Below are 14,712 nucleotides of genomic sequence, written 5' to 3'. Positions count from 1 at the left end.
CAGAGTTAGAGCATCCAACACCTCTGTGGGCAGCCTGTGTCAGTGATCTGCATAGTCTTAACAACCCCCTAATTTTCTCTGCTTCAAGATCCATATCACTAAACGCATCCTTTATTTTCCTCATCTGAGTAAACTTCACTTATAGTTGGTGTAGGACTATGCAAGTGGTGACAACATTTCATCTTGCCAAAAAACCTACCTGGTGTAGGGAACCTGCTTTGGCAGGGGGGTTGGACTCAATGATCTCTGGAGGTCCCTTCCAACCCCTACAATTCTGTGATTCTGTGAAACGGAGCATGTAAGATGAGCTCCTTGGCCAGAGTAAACCAGAACAGCTGCCTCTGTAGCTGCACAGCAGAGGCTGGTGCTCACAGGCCAGGTCCAGACAATAAATGATTTTGCAATACTTTCAGTAATTATTGTATCTTACTTTGTGGTTTAGAGGTGGAGTTCCAATAAAATTAGACATGCCTGGAATCACAAACCTGACATGCTTGTGTGACTTCCATTCAAGTGCCAAATATGTAGCTGATAAATGAAGCAATAGGAATCCAATAACAGCAAACCAGCAAAACCAAGATAGCAAACTACAGTGAGAGCTTTTTCTCACAGAAAGAGCATCTTCCTTCTATATTAGTGTTCAGTATACTCTGAACTTAAGGCAGACATAAAATCCTGAGTTAAGCAGAAGTCGCGGCTGGATGTCTGCGTCAGTACTGACAGGGGCAGACCTCCCTATGGCTAATGACTGTAAAGTCAGTGCCTTATTTGGGTTCAAACTGTAACGTGAGCATGTTTTGAATCCCAAAATAAATTCTTCAGGGTTCTGAAGAACTGTTAGCTACTTGAGAGAAGATGTCTTTGCATACTGCCCAGCAGAGCTGTAGAGCTGTGTCTGGCTAAGCATGACAAAGGTGCAGAAGAAAGAAGAGTAGTGAAGAACAGCATAGAAATACTGGTGCAAGATAGGATTAAGTACACTCTTCTGGAGAAGCACAGGGGTGGGTGAGCTTACTGTTAGGCATCAGCTACAGCTACAGTGGGGGCACAGACTCACAGGTCAGCTGGAGCCCATAAGGGCATATTTGTTCTCATAAACATTAAAGAGATTTGGGTTGTCATTTTCTCAAGGTTACAGTAAGTTGGCTACAACAAGACACCATTCATTTGTTACCTGAGCTGAACCATAACCTCACCTCTTGTAAGTTACTCCCAAAAGCAGTAAGCACCTCCCAAAAGCTGTGGGACATACACTAACCTTGCCCCAGAAGCACTCCACTGATGTACTCACTACAGCATGCCTTGATTTACTTCAGTGTGTGTTAGAAACATCAGTATAACCAAGTCTGACTGCAGTACACAAGCACCTAGAACTGTTGAAGTCTGCTCATGTTGAAGGGCTTACAGTAGAAAGTTCAGACAGTAGGAAGTATGCACATAGCTGTTCAGCTTTAGAGAAGACAGAACTGTGGTCATTGTGCTGCTTTCTTCACACTGAGAAGTGAAATCCTAGATCTCAAATACCTGCTAATTATCTGCCGCTCTTCCCTATTAAACAACAGATCAAGCCAAGAGTAAAATAGAAATTAGTCTATTCAAGAGTCAGATAATAAGCCAGGACATAAAAATCCCTATAACACTTTTTTTTTTTTTTTGTGTGTGTGTGTGTGCATAGTGAGGACAGAGTTTAATGCTTTACTCAGAAATACGTTGACTGTTTCCTGCTGTGACTTTTGATGTCTTTTCATTCACCCTTAACTTCTATTCCAATTAGCATGAGAACAGTGCCCTGTGGTGTAATTCTGATGTGGTTTTCCATACTCTGAATATTTTTATTACTGATATTTATTATTTTAAACCACACTTTCTTACATTACTTCAGGTTTTCTTCTCCCTCACGGATCTCTTTAAAAAGCATTTAACATCATTGACATTCTAACAGACAAACGGACCACGATTTATGACACTTTATGTCAGTTCTTATTTCACGTGCTCTATGAACACACAGTGATTCTATTTAAGACTTTGTTAGGAAGGCTTAGATATTGGTGAATGTGGTCAACCTCAGGGTGTTGGCAATCCTGTAGCATCTTCTAGAAGGTTTTTCAGACAAACAGCCACAGGCCCTAAACATCTCCTAGACTGTAAAGTCTCAGCTCCTCAGCCTCCTTGTAATCTGAGGACTGCAGATCTCATTGGTTGTGACTTAGGCGCTTTGTTTTCTTTTTCCTAAGGCACTAGCATTTATTGCTTTCTGCCTACTGTCTTCTCTACATTATCACAGTTCTAAAGTGCTTTCATGTAAAATCTTAAGGACAAAGTATGTGAGTAACTTAATTACCATAACCAACATTTCCTGTGAAGTTAAAATTATAAAGAAATCTAACCTGGTTGGAATGCTATGACGTAATGGAGATTACAGTGATAGCAGCGGGGTAGCAAAGTCTTTGGCTGTAGCAAATGAGTGCAAACCCAAATGCAGCACCACAAATGAAGAAACAAAGAGATAAAGCTACTCACCTTTACAAGGCCTCAGGCAGGGATCTCCAACAAGCTACCCTTGCTTCCACTGACAGTCCTTAAATGAGGTCTGGGAAGGGATGGATACTGGCTGCATCACTTCTGATCACAGTTTCATTGCTTGCACCTGAGCTCCACTGGGTCAGCCCTGCCTTCCCACCAGGTGTTCAATCACTGCTTCAGGCCATGACTTTGCATTTCTACTGCATTGATTTTTAATAGGCACTGCTGCACAGGAAGGTGCTGTGCTATCCCCAGGAGCACGTTTGCACTATGAGGAAATTATTGTTCCATTGCCCTTTTATTTTGTGACCAGTTTAAGCCAAACCAACTAGGAAATTATTGGGTTTTAGGGTTTCGTGCCACATGGGATTTGCTTGTACATTTCATTTTTCATAATAGCATTTAGTGAGTACCTATAAATCTTTCTTTCATGTGTGATTTCAGGGATATCTCTTAGCTCATAAGAGATGTAGGAGCTGTTTTAGGACATGACCTTTGCAAAACCTGCACACAGAGAGGACATTTAGCAGCTGCAGAGCCAATGGCTGGCTTGGCTGGTAAGATGAGATAATGCTCTGGGGAAAGGGGCTTCAAGCAGCTAAGGATTTCAGAAGATGAAAGGCTTCTTGAACTTAGCAAAATAAACTGTGAGATAACTGTCACACTGATTATGAAATACAGATGCTGAGGTCATACAACAGGAGGAATTACGATGCTGATCTCACCAGCTATTCAGTTCATGGCAAGTGCTGAAGTGCCGTTAGGGCATGCTACCCAAAACGACAGTCTCCGTGTTGGAAAAAGAAAAAAATAACAGCAAAAACAAACAAACAAAAAACAAGAAACCACCCCAAACTGCTTTCATTAAAGACAAAATGCTGCAGGACCCCGCACGGCCCTGCAGGTATGGCCACAAGGTGGCGGTGGAGCCCGGCAGAACGCATGCAAGATCCTCTGGCGGGAGTCCTGTGTGCTCTGCGCTCATACAGCAATTCAGTTTGAGAGTATTTTGCTGATACGGATCCTGTCCCTTCGCCATGTTCTTGCCAGCAAAGCTTTCAGCTTTCATCCCAAGTGGGAAAGCTACCAGGAAGCTGCTTCATGGGCCATCGCCATTCCTTAAGAGTGGCTGAGAACAAAGTAGAGCCAAGTACTGAAAATAGTTACCAGTTCTGCAGGTTAGTGTGAATGCAGAGCTTAACTGACTTTTTACCAAGGTGAGAAAAGGTCGTGTTGCCTCTGCTCCCTCGCTTAAGAAAGCATTGCAGTCTGAATGTCCAGTGTGTGCGAAGCAGACACTGCATGAGCTTAACAGCTGTGTATCTGACCCCAAGATAAGTGCAGGAAATGGTTTATGCTGTAATATTCTGAGTGCCAAAAATCACTCAGGTTATTAAATTGTTGCAAAATGTTTCCTGTTTAACTCTGTCCTTCCCAGTTGCTTTAGCCTTGCTCAGTGCCGCAGTGCTGAGAAGGTACTTTCTGAAAAGCAGCAGTGCTTTGTATGTTGATAAAGAAAGTGCCAGACTGCAGCAAAATGCAAGAACCAAGACTGTTAATTATCTACAATGTGAAATGGGTGGCTGTAAGCAATAAAAGCATCTAATTGTTATGCTTACAAAATTACAGACCAGTCAGGCATAAAACAAGTCAGAGTTCTGTAGCAGACAAATATTTTCTTTTTCCCAAGGCACCTCTTTTTTTATGAAGCTTAAGTATTGACTTTCAGGAACAGATATGATGGTAGTGGTGTGCCCTTACAGAAAAACACAAGCATTGCAGCTAGTTTTAACTCACAGTTGCTGCAGAGTACCCGGAGACCAAATTTCAGATGACAGCTGTCCCATACATTTTAGATGCCCAATAATGATATTGTAGGTATTGACAGAGATCTCTTAGAGAGATGATCTATTGATAATCACATTTTGATACTATGGGTGGTAGAATGGAAGGACAGAACAGTGGTAGAATGCAAGAATATTAATGCTTTTTTCAGCAAGCCAAACCTGATGGCAAGCTAATTATTACGAAGGTGAAGCCCATGCAGATGGAGTCTTTTGATGTCATAGGTATGTTTAAACTGATCAGAGACAAAGTCAGGCAAGTCAGGGCTGAATATTTGCAGTTTTCTTCTCAGAAAGCTGCAGTGGCTCATGAGAATTAAAAGGCTGACAGAAATAAAGCAATGCACTTCAGGGGTAAGGAGCAACTGTGTTGGGTTTGGAAAGTATAGATCAACAGGATGTGCAATTTCAGCCTGGGTAGTTCTTTCTGGTTTTGCATTGGGTATTAAAGTATTAAATCACACTGCTAATGACAAAACGAGGAGTTCTGTTTGTTTGGATGCTGTAGTATTTGTCTACTTTAGTTGATTTACTTATTTCCTCCTGTGAGGTTAAATTCAGAAACCCAACTCAGGTTTATACTTTCAGCCAATGCTCTGTTGTCCCATTTCACAAGCTCACAATGCTGGAGAAATTGCAAGGGTCTATGGAGAATGTAAAAAGGAAAGTTTCTGGTGCAGAGATGAGTGATCCAAACTTTTTCTTAACACACCAAGAGTGATTTCCTGATGTCATTGTGAAAATTGGCTGCAAAATGCCATGCCATTTATTGCAATGCATCATTTCTTGTCAAAATGTTACTGAGTTGACTGTTACCCTAGTTTGAGCTGAGTGGTATATAAGATTATTGGATCAGACTGGATCATCTTATAGCATAATCATTACAGGTAAAGGTGGTAGAATTAAACTCTTGCTTAATGAGAGCTTGAATAATAATAGAGTTGGCAGTATTCATGAAGCCAGTCATTAAAACAACATTAGGAGTTCTTTATCACATTCCTGTGCATTTGAATGAAAGGGAGGCGTGGCTGTATAGCTTGAGATTGTGTAATTCTTTAGATTTTAGAACATCTTAAAGGTTAGATACTCAAGGGTTCAGTGCCTTTTTAGTCCAGTGTCAGGTTGTCTCTAAATTATATATTTTCTGAAAGGAGAAAATTGAATATAATGCATTTGTTCCAGGTGCCACAGAATCTGTCTGGCAGAGCATGAACACATCCTCACCTCAAAGAGATAGTAATCTGAACAAGCAGGTGTAGCAGGTAATTTAAACAGCACACTAAATTAGTTTTTAAAAGATGAGTAATATATTCAGCACTATAATCATATAAAACAAGTGTTTAACATATGGAAGTTAACAAGTGAGTAACAAATTCTGTCTAATACTGTACATTTGTTCTTTTTGTTCTTACTGCTCTTCCTTTGTCTCTTGGGATCGTGCTTGTCACCCAGGGGCTGGTCCTTAAAGGTAAATAGAAAGAATACACGGTGGGCATAAGTTACAGAGTTCAGACTCAAGAGTTAATACTGAACTGCAAATTTCCCTGTAGCCTGCTGTTTTCCAAGATCAGCATTCTTCTCGTTCATCACCATCACTGTTATAACGATTTGATCATTGTGTATTAATTGCTGCATTCGTTCATTTGAAAGAACATGAGCTGTAGAGAGAATTCATGAATTCAAAGACTGGCCACTAGGCCCTGTTGCCATGCTCATGTGTGCTTAGGTTGGGTATTCCCTGGGGCTGCTGGTGGGGCAGAGCACTGCACAGCCTGAGCAGGGCGCCAGCATCTGGTATGCTAACTCCCTTTGTCTATTCTAAAAGGGCAGGCACTGTTCTTACAGTGACCACACACTGATATGAATACAGCTTTGGTGCAGAGAGACAAGGAATCCTGCCAAAGTGAGGACACAGAGAGCTCTTTATAGAGGTGGCTTGCAATCTGCAGGCTAACATAAAAGAAAATTGTATTCTGTTTATGTGTGAGTGAGCCTGCTTCTACACATTGCCCCTTGAGGTTCCCCCTGGGGATCACGGCTAATAAGAAGCTTGAAGATAGCATTTTGGGTAATGGGTGAAGGGCACCCACTCTAAAGTTTGCCATGGTGGGTGCATCCCATTGGAGAAAATGATCTGCTCCTCCAGCCCATGTCAGTAGCTGGTTACAGGAAACCACGGGGCACAAAGCACAAAAGAGAAAGGAGAAAGTGAATAAACATTCTGACTTTTTTCTTTTATTATAGACATTTTTGTTAGCAAACCCAACATTTGGAGCATTACCTAAGACACCAAGTAAGTTGGATCTAATTCTAAAATAAAGGAAAGATTAAATGAAGAGATCTGCAGACCTTCAAAATCTCTTTTCAAAGTCTCTGTTTTTGAAATCTGTGAGATATTACCAAAGTTATTTAGGAAACAAGAATTCTCTTGTGTTTAAAAATAAATATATGAAATGCAGTTAGTTTCATGTAAACATTTTCAATGGTAGCTTATATTTACATACTTATCCTCTGATATTGTTTTAACCTTTGGTTTAGAAGTAATGTCTGCCCAGTTATCATCCATCCTCAGCAGATCATTAAGTTTTGGATATCCGTGGACCATCATAGTCTGCTACAAAAAGGAAGATAGGATTTTCTGTATGTTCATTTGATGCATTGTGTTTAATTTGTAATCACATGATAGAATGCACAATACTGTAATTGGGCTTTTAAGTGGCAAGGAAGGAAATTGACTCCCTTTTCAGCAGACGTTTGGTGAAAAACTGGCCATGCTGAAGTAATTTTTTGTTCTAATTCTGTTCTGGTTTCACAGAAAAACTGAAAATTTAGTGCTACATTGGCAATTGCCAGAAATACCACATCGTGCATACAAGGGTAAGGGAAATTAGTGCTGACATTGTGATTGAATTTCATCACAGACTCTCTATATAATCTGTTTCTCTGAATCTGAAGTCTTGGAACTCAGTTGGCCACTATCAACGTTTCCTGTATGCATTTTTCAGGGAGCAGTTGCTGTGGTTCATCATTGTCAAACACTTTTCTAAAAATCCTCTCTACAAAAATTGATCTCATCTGTCATTTCATATATTTCCCACAGACTTCAATGTGAACTTTTATGCTTATGAAAATGCCTTACTGATAATGGAAAGCTTCTCTGTTTTTGTATCTCTCTCCCACCATTTTTCCTCACACACTGCTACACGGTGGTTATTTGACACTCTTTTATATTATAACCTTTGCTCCTAACTCTGCTTTATCATAGTGATAGGCACAGTGGCAAAGAATGCTTAGAAATTCCTATTATATTTTGGTAATTGCAGGAAATGGTAGGTAGGAGTAATAAGTAATGGAATCACATTGATCAAGACATTTAGATATCATCTTTTGCAGTTTATGTGCAATTAAGTAGTCACAATATTTGGAAAACATAGGGAAGAGATTACTTCCTCAAAATGTCAGTATGCAGTGTGGTTGCATTGGGAGAAATCGAGCAAAATTCTCAAATGCTTTGTTTGCTTTCAATATTGTAGGCATCATACTTGCAAAGAATGAGAAGCAAAATGGAAATGAAAGGAAGAAGGAGGTTCAGTTCCTTCAGTATCTTAGTCTCACACAGACAGCTTTCACATTTAAAATGATTTCATTTTATTTTCCATGCCAGATTTATTTTTCATAGACCCTCATTTCTGAAGAATTTCTCATTTTGCTGTTTAAGAACACCTCACATCCACCCAATTGGAATTAACTTGTATTGACTACAAGCATGAAAACACATAATTCTGTACTATTTCTAACTTCTTAATAATAGAGTAACTACAGATAACGTTGATATTTCAAGAAGCATTCAATCATTAAGATTCTAAAAGCAGACAGAGCTGGAAGTGGGTAGTACATCTCATATCATGGTTCGGCCAGAGCCTCAGCAAGGATGCTACATGAGCAATGCTATCCTGGGAAGACATGGGGGTGAGAAATGAAAGAACCACGTGGTTGGGTGGGGGACATGAGCCATGCAATATTTTCACCCCAAACAGGGGAAAGATCCTTGTGAGGAAAAGTGGGATTACAGGCTGAAAAACAGGGGAGTGGTTAAATGAACTCCCACTCTTTGTCTACAGAAAAAGAGGCCAGCAGCTGGGCTCTCTAAAAACGTTTTCACACATTCTGCTTGTGGTAATCTGTCCTACATTTCTCACAGGCAGGAGAATGTGTGAAAGTGTTTGCAAATAGCTTGGCTGCCTAGAAGAGGGGAGGGCAGAGGCCTCCTTGAAATCCTGCCATTTGAGTTCCTTAAGGCTCCAGCTGCAGCTCAGGGCAGAAGTCTGATGTGGAAATAATTGGATTGAGTCTCTCTAGCCATTATGACATAGGAATTTCGAGAAGAATGTTTATAATGGTCCCTTTCTTGCTCTAAAGCTTATTGCTACAGTCTTGTAAGGAACATCCTAGCAGAACCCACTTAACTACTCAAAAGCAGAGATTTAAATGAACATTACAACAGTAAGGATTGTTTTGAAAGAAGACATTAGAACAAATTCCCAGTTTTAATCAACTTTGCTGTTTGAACATTTTACATCAAGAGTGGCAAGCGCTCAGCAACTGGTAGAAAACGCTTTTTGGCTCAGGGTTACACAATAGGGATGGCTTTCAAAAATCAGCAGTGCTTCTCTTGTGCCAGCTGGAGAGATCCTGAGCAGCGTGGTCAGTCTGATCAGTTTGCTGCTCCAGCTGGAAATGAAGCCCCTAAGGAAAGGGGAAAAAAAAAGCAAAAAAAAAAAATCTTTCTGAGATATATCTTGCTAGTAACAACATGAAGGGAAAGTGCCAGACACAGCTAACTGTGATTGAATGACACCTTGAATCGACCAGCAGTCATGGGCTTCATTAAAGCCTCAGCCAACTGTGCTGATGAAATGCCTTTGAAGATTTTCTCTCAAATTAACGTTTGCTTACATAGGCCAGTATTCCCACCTGTTTCAAATAGACCCCAAAACATATTTAATTGAGGATGGTCAATTACAAGTAATTACCCGAGTAGTGCAATACAGGCTTTGATGGCTGCAATGGGATTTGCCTTCACTGTTTGTCAGAGCCCATGCTTGCTGAACATTAAAGCCAAATACAAGAGACCTTTACTTTTTCAGCCTTTTCACTCTTGCAGATAACCCACGCGCTGTGTGAGAATATTTTCTCCTGTATATTTACCAACTAACTTTTAAAATAATTTTGTCTCAAATACAGAGAAATCTTGCAGCTATGTGAAGGGAATAATGCAGGATATCACAGGTGTCTGTATTTGAGTTACTCTTATAGTGGGTCCTGGAACTTCTGCTGTGTGACCTGCTCCCTCTTCCAGCCCAGACCTTGGCTGCTGCCCTTTTAACCAGGTACTTAGATGGTGTCTGTTTTTCAAGAGGATTAGAAAACTCAATCAGAAATGTACTTATCTTGCAATTGTTCTTAGACAAAATTTTGACCAATTTTTGATTGCTGGAAGGAAAAATACCTCATATTTAGCCAGTAAAGTATTTTGAATTTGCCAGGAATCAGTTTTGATGCACAAATTTTACAGCAGCCCATGTTGAAAGCAAACTACAGTCAGATTTAAGTGATGCGTCCCTTTGTCCAGTTTAAAGATGTAGTGAAGATGACAAAAGTTTTATTGATCAGCTTCTTTCAAGTCTTTACTGCATAGATAAGAAATAAGTAGTTCAGTGTAAATCTGTTTGTCTGAAATAGTTCTGTAATGTTAACATAGTTAACATTAGTGAATAACATAGTGAATAACAGTTTCTTGTCGTGCAATTTTTAATATTTTGTCTGTTTGCTGCATATTATTGGTTTCTTTCTACCTTTGATGCTATTTAGATCTTAGTGCTGAGAAATTAAGTTTGTCTTCAATACTTAGATGCTGGTAGTACTTTGTGTAGCTAGGAAAGTGACATAGGCTGGAAAGTTTGCAGTTAAGCAGCCATTCAGACCCTGAGCTGACTGTTTACAGAGTGGTCTGAAAGTAAGCTATGGGAGTTCATTAGGGTATGATCACACAGCAATTATTGTGCCAAACCAACTTTTGATAGGCATCATATTTAAAAAAGCATCAACAAAACACTTTACCAAGGGTATCAAAGGGATGCCACATTCTTTGTAGACCAAAAAAAAAAAATATTTTGGAACTGTTCATGGTTCACACACAATCCAAGACAGGTTTTCTCCTCAACACCTACCAGAGCGTGCATTCTGTAAATAAACAGCATGACATACAAACTTTCAAGGAGTATCTCAGAAAATCAAGAGCAGACTTTTCACCAAACAGTGATATATTTACTTGGAAACCAAAAGTGCAGCTACTGAGAAGTTTGGGCTTCATGGTCAGTTAGTGAAGCCTGTCTTCTGTGGTTTGGGGCTTTTTTTCTGTTTATGTTATGCCTACAGCTCATTGTGCCTCTAGTTTGTACCCATTTTGATCCATCTGCTTTGGCCATTTCTATCTGGACAAAAAGAGACTCTGCAGTCAAGATATATAGGATGTAAAAGTAGAAAGTAACTACTAATAGGTAACAAACAGAAGACATTCCAGATTTACCAGCCTTCTAGATGTTGTTGGCTATCAAGATAACAGTAACAGGCAGCACCAACTCACACTTGGGTTACCTCAGGCCCTTGTGGCAGATAACATTTCATGGCAGACTCTCAGGGGCTGCTCCTGTGGTCACTGGTGTCTCCGGGGAGTTACTGCATGGGTGAAAATAGCTGAGCAGTAACAGCTGCTTTAAGTGTAACATTGTTTAGGCTTCCTATTACTCTGTTGTAATAAGTCTACTGTTACACAAAGCATGGATGTCTTTTTCTCTAAATTTACTTCCATACTCCATTGCCTATTGAGGCAATAATATTCTGAGGATCTAATCATGTTAGCCTAGGTTAGTGACTTATTGTGCTACAGTTGTGAGAAAAGGCCTTTTACAAATCTAAGCTGCGTTAGCATCAAACTTGTGCTTTTCAAATTAAAACAAGCACAGATTTTGGGAACATTATTTTTAAAGGTGTTCAAAAGTTTGGTTTTTTTTTTGTACCTTAAAGAATACAGCCAAATAATTCTCTAAGCTTGCCAAGTTCCACATAACACTCCTTGGTTTGAGAATTAACAAGGCTATAATCTTTGGTAGGGTTATTATTTAATTTTGTGAAAATAGAGCTCCTCCAGCATTGCAGAATGAACCAATCTAGTCAAGGCTGAAGCTGAGTAACAAGGCTCCATTTTAACGGCATTGCAATATTTCTGAAGTATAACTTCAAAAGTTTGTCACAACATAAATTCTAAGTTAAGTGGCTCTCCAAAAAGCAAGGAATAGAATAAGACAGGGAAAATTCACAACACATTTATATACCATGATAGTTAGTTTGATGAAATGGGAGCCAAGTAGCTTTCACTGTGCTTTGAATTCCAGGTCTGTTGGTGTTTTTCTGATGGGTGAGTGCACATCCTAGGGATGGAATCAGATACTGAATATTTAAATTGAGTTGTTTAGAAGACTTAGCTGAAGTTTTTCAGAGTGCAAGAGTATCTTGTAAGCTGATAGTAAAAATCTGTATAATAAGCAGATGTCTGGAATGTTAGTAGTTACAATGCACGATGCAGAAACACTTCAATGCGTATTGGTTATCCTATGCTAAAGAAAAGAATGACAGGAAGGGCTGGACAAAACCTACTGTGCTTTTATAGTCAGACCCTCCACATTTTTCTACTTGAGCAGATAAATTCCTGATGATAAGTAGAGTACTGTGAGAAGTTATCAGTACAGCTATTTTGTAGCAATTATGCACAACCTCATTAGCTATCCTATGTTAACTGCTGTTACTGGTAGTTTCCATGCAAATTGGTTAAAGAATTTATTTTAACAAAGAGAAAAATGAGTACACTGAACTTAAGGGTTACCTATTAAAAACAAAAACAACAGAGAAAGATTTAAGGTAATCAGTTACTTCCACAAAATGTATTTGTCTAGAGGAAGCCTCCAGGAGAAAAGTAGTTATCAAGTATCGTTTATATAGTGCTAAAACTTTTTATAGTGTTCTCTTGTAGTGTATGTTCTGTATTGGCAGGAAGATGTTTCAGAAAGTTTACAATATCTGATGAACATTGATTCCCATTAACAATTGGTACCTGGAAAGCAGAACTAACTTCATCTGAAGATTAAGGAGTGTAGCTGTGTGTTCAAAGATATCACAGCTTCATGAAGTCTGCAGCTTGGGGAGAAACGAAGCATTATTTATTTGATTAGTAACATCAAGAAAGAAAATACAGCCTTCAGCTGCAATGCATGTAAAGGGATAGCCTTATGTGAACCTCAATCTACTGCATGAAATTATGAATAGAAAAGGATTGAGAGTAGAAGAAAACAATGTATTTTCTTCTTTGGGGAAATTTCTATTGGTTGTTTTAAATAATTTCACTAACTTTATATACAGTTTTAAAAAGTTAAGTTGTATTTTGTAAGTGAACTATAGATTGAAAAGGAAGCAGATTCCTATTAAAACATGAATTTATTTTAACTTTGAGTGAGCTAACTGGACTGCAATTCTTTTTTTAAAACTGAAAATAGAAAGACGAAAGTTGACCAGTCAAGTATTTATAAGTCTATACCAAAAATATTTTGAACTTATCCTATTACTTTTTGAGAGGATGTAGCATTATAATGCCACAGAAAGCAGAGCAGTAATAGTAGGGTAGCAAAGTCCCAGGCTACAGTGAGCAAGGACAAGCCCAAATACAACAGTTACAGAAACAAAGGGGGGAATTTTTATTTATTTTTTTTTTATCCTTGGAAGGCCTCAGGTAAGCAGGGATCTCCAGCAAGGTATCCTTGCCTCCACTGCCAGCCCTTAAATGAGGTCTGGGAAGGGGTGGATCCTGGCTGCTTCCTTTCTGGTACCTCAGGTGTATTGCATGCACCTAAGTTCCCCTGGGTTGGCCTTGCTTTCCCACCAGGTGCTCAGTCACTGCTTCAAGCCATGACTTGCATTTCCACTATAGTGGAGAACAAGATAAGGAGCATACTGAGCCCCCAGAGCTAACAGATGGGCAGAACTGTGGTTGGAAATGTAAGTAGAGCACACACCTGGGACAGGAGCCTGTGGGGCAAGGACAAAGAGGATGGTTGAAGGCACAGCTAGATCGGGTGCTGTTCTGCTGCCTCTAAGAACAGTACTGATTTGGGAACACAAGCTTCTTTGACTTGACTTTCATGACTGAACAGCTGTTGGTTGTTTGCCCCCATAGCTGATTTGCTTATATGGCATTGCTGCCAGAAACTTTGCTTGGGAGAGTGAAAAAAAGGATCCAACTTCTGATGCAAGCATTGCAGCAGGTCCTTGGAGCTAGTAAGCTGCTTTTACTCATGTGCTTGGCTTATATGAAGCATCATTTTCCTAACTGTACTTCATTTGAGGAACTGTCTCCAGCACTGGTAAATCTGTAGAGACTGAAATAATTTCAAACATACCCATGATATTATGATTAACAGTTCTTTGTGATACCTCCTTATTGTGAAAAATCATTACAGCTTTCATAGAAAGGATGTCAGTGTCTTATAAGGCTATCAGATTCTGAAAGAATGGATGTGTGTGAACAAAGGGATCTATTCCTGTACAATCAATGAATATTAAAATGCTATAAGTATGAAATAAACAAGAGAGTTTGACAAAGCAGATTAGGTAACAAAAGGAGAATAAATAGAAGGCTTACCCCTATCCTGGGCTCACTCACAAAACTCCAGCAGAGCAGATCTCCAGAAGAGATCCTTCCCTACTGGTAGCCAGCTCTTAAATAGGTCTAGGAGCAGCACAGGTGAATTGTTGAATTGCCTTCACCTGTGCTCCTCTGGCTGACTGATTGCTCGCCTCAGGTGATCAATCAGAGGTTCAGGCCCTGACTCAGCAGTTCCCATGCAACTCCATACAGTGCTACTACTTTATATAGTCTGCTATATTTACTTTTCACTGATCATATTTTACTTAGTATAGGCTTTTTGTTTGTTTGTTTTGAAAAGGCTTTTAAGAAAATGAGGTTCTCAAGAAATAGTGAGGCAGCTCTTAAGGGCAGTTTAAAATCTAGAAGGCTTGAGAGGGCTTTGGGTCAACATGCTAACATTATCTGGCAAAGGAAAACACAAGCACGTTTGTATATGGAGAACAACTAGAAAAGTCCTTGCTACTGTGAGGCTGAGTGCATGGGAACTGCTGAGTCACGGCCTGAACCTCTGATTGATCACCTGAGGCGAGCAATCAGTCAGCCAGAGGAGCACAGGTGAAGGCAATTCAACAATTCACCTGTGCTGCT

The 14,712-nt window shown here is 39.6% G+C and overlaps 1 long non-coding RNA gene across 3 annotated transcripts; it reads right to left on the bottom strand.

Moving 5' to 3' along the window:
• Positions 1–6,869: 6,869 nt before the first annotated feature.
• On the bottom strand, positions 6,870–14,263 carry LOC128080130 (uncharacterized). 3 transcript variants are annotated; one of them, XR_008206499.1, is made up of 4 exons: positions 14,119–14,262; positions 12,556–12,620; positions 9,676–9,772; positions 6,870–6,981 (listed from the first exon to the last, which is right to left on the bottom strand). It is a non-coding gene; the product is annotated as an uncharacterized LOC128080130 (long non-coding RNA). The 3 variants fall into 3 exon arrangements; XR_008206500.1 differs by having other exon boundaries at positions 6,877–6,978; positions 14,119–14,263; XR_008206498.1 differs by lacking the exon at positions 6,870–6,981 and adding an exon at positions 8,661–9,098 and having other exon boundaries at positions 14,119–14,260.
• Between the last annotated feature and the right edge of the window lie 449 nt (positions 14,264–14,712).

This window comes from Tympanuchus pallidicinctus, unplaced genomic scaffold (assembly GCF_026119805.1).
Source record: "Tympanuchus pallidicinctus isolate F22 unplaced genomic scaffold, pur_lepc_1.0 scaffold2, whole genome shotgun sequence".
Classification (NCBI taxonomy): Eukaryota; Metazoa; Chordata; class Aves; order Galliformes; family Phasianidae; genus Tympanuchus; species Tympanuchus pallidicinctus.
This window is presented reverse-complemented; position numbering and strand designations above follow the sequence as displayed.